The sequence below is a fragment of the Canis lupus genome, chromosome 6, assembly GCF_011100685.1.
Source record: "Canis lupus familiaris isolate Mischka breed German Shepherd chromosome 6, alternate assembly UU_Cfam_GSD_1.0, whole genome shotgun sequence".
Lineage (NCBI taxonomy): Eukaryota > Metazoa > Chordata > Mammalia > Carnivora > Canidae > Canis > Canis lupus.
Genome location: NC_049227.1, coordinates 12,207,081 through 12,209,071, shown reverse-complemented (window position 1 = coordinate 12,209,071; position 1,991 = coordinate 12,207,081). Strand labels below are relative to the sequence as shown.

At 61.3% G+C, this 1,991-nt stretch overlaps 1 protein-coding gene across 1 annotated transcript in view; it reads right to left on the bottom strand.

The window, feature by feature from the left end:
* Window positions 1-1,653, bottom strand: part of RBAK (RB associated KRAB zinc finger) — a 51,968-nt gene extending 50,315 nt beyond the window's left edge. The window contains exon 1 of the mRNA XM_038539543.1: window positions 1,453-1,653. The gene's annotated coding sequence lies outside the window, so the exon portion shown is untranslated. The remainder of the gene's footprint in view (window positions 1-1,452) is intronic.
* Window positions 1,654-1,991: the final 338 nt, after the last annotated feature.

Below are 1,991 nucleotides of genomic sequence, written 5' to 3'. Positions count from 1 at the left end.
TTTAAAATCTGGACCCATAATCTGCTGAAATGCATTACAAAACCAAGCACGGACACAGGAAAAACTCACCTGGGATTCATTCATTTCTTTTTTTTTTTTTTTTTTTTTTTTTTTTTTTTTTTTTAAATTTTTTTATTTAATCTTTATTTAGTATGATAGTCCAGAGAGAGAGAGAGAGAGGCAGAGACACAGGCAGAGGGAGAGCAGGCGCTCCATGCACCAGGAGCCCGACGTGGGATTCGATCCCGGGTCTCCAGGATCGCACCCTGGGCCAAAGGCAGGCGCCAAACCGCTGCGCCACCCAGGGATCCCGGATTCATTCATTTTCTGCTGCTCTTGGAAAACCATAGACTGTTAACGGTGGACCTGGGGAAGAAGAAGAAATGATAGAAGTCACTGGTCATCCTGCATAATACCTCCAAAGAAATCTCATTCCCTGTGAACACTCAGAAGAGGCTAAAAATGTGAGAAAAGAGAAAGGTACAAGAGAATTGGGGTCCCTCCCACGGATCACGAGGTGATCAGATGCGTTACTCTTTTTCTTTTTCTTTTTAAGATTTTATTTATTTGTTTATTCACAAGAGACCCAGAGAGACAGAGAGAGAGAGACAGAGAGAGAGAGAGGGCAGAGACACAGGCAGAGGGAGAAGCAGGCTCCATGCAGGGAGCCCGACGTGGGACTCCATCCTGGATCTCCAGGATCACACCCTCCGCCGAAGGACCCGTGAAACCACTGAGCCACCCGGCTGCCCTAGATGGGTTACTCTTCATTGGTTAATATAAACATCGGCTCATTTTTCAAACCGTTTGCCTTCATTACACTAACGCTGAAAAAAACCCTCCTCTTCACGGTGCTCTCTCCGTCTTTCCTTACCTCTTCAAATGACTTAAAATCACGTATGCACAGGAACAGAAAACACCAGGTCTCTAAAGCAGGGTAAAGGTGCATCAAGGCGCACTTGTTTCCAATGCTCTCCCTTCACTGGCTTGTGCGCTAGCTACACCGAAGAACCTTTTGATCACGAAAACTAACAGGGCGGCCAGCACGCGCGCCCAGGAGCTCAGGCCCGAGAGCAAGCCCACCCACGGACCCCGTCGCCCTGGACAAGCCGCCTCCCTTCTCAGGCCCAGGCTCCTCTGTCAACCAGGCAGCCGCAGCCCGGCCCTCCTCGCACACCGGCCCTGCGCTCCACCGGCAGATGCCCCAGGGCACAACGCAGCCGGCTCCGCACACACTCCTGGGCGCTTAGAGACCCGTCTGCAGGCTGGACAGGGCGACGGCGCAGCAAGCGGGGGACGGGGCAAGGGGAGGCGGGAGCCCCTTGCGCCCCCGGGAAGCCGGGACCCCACGAGTCCCGCGTCCCGGGGAGCGCCCATCCCTCCCCGCCCGCGCGCACTCTGGCCGCCCGGAAGATCCACAACCGCCAGGAGGCCCGCGAGCGCACGACCTACCCCGTCGGGACCCGCCGAGCTGCCCCAAGGCTCGCGAGGGATCCGGGGCGGGGGCTGCTCCTCCTGCGCCTCCCGGGGCCGCCGTTCCCGGGGCGCCGGCTCTGGAACTAGCGCGCAAACTCACTTCGGGCCGACCACCCTCCGGGGCCCCAAACGGCCGCCTGACGCCTCGCCGTCCTGCGGCCGCAAACCGGCCGGACCCGGGCCCCGCCGCCGCCGCCGCCGCCGCCGCCACTCGACCGCCCGGCTCCTCCGGCCCAGGCCCGCGGGCTCCGGGGCTCGCGCTGGGGGGATCCCGCTCGCGCCTCCGCCCGGCCCCGCGGACCCGCGCCCGCTGGGTGCCGGCCCGGCCGGACGGCGGACAGCCCCGCGGGTACCGGGGAATCCTCGGCCGCCGGAGGCCAAAGCCTGGGAACCGCGGCGAGCGGTGACCTGCGCACGCACAGGAAGCGAGAGCAGCGCGGCCGCACTGCGCCTGCGCCAACACGCCACAGGCCGAGCTGCACATGCGCACCACGGCGCCGGCGTGCGGCCCGGGT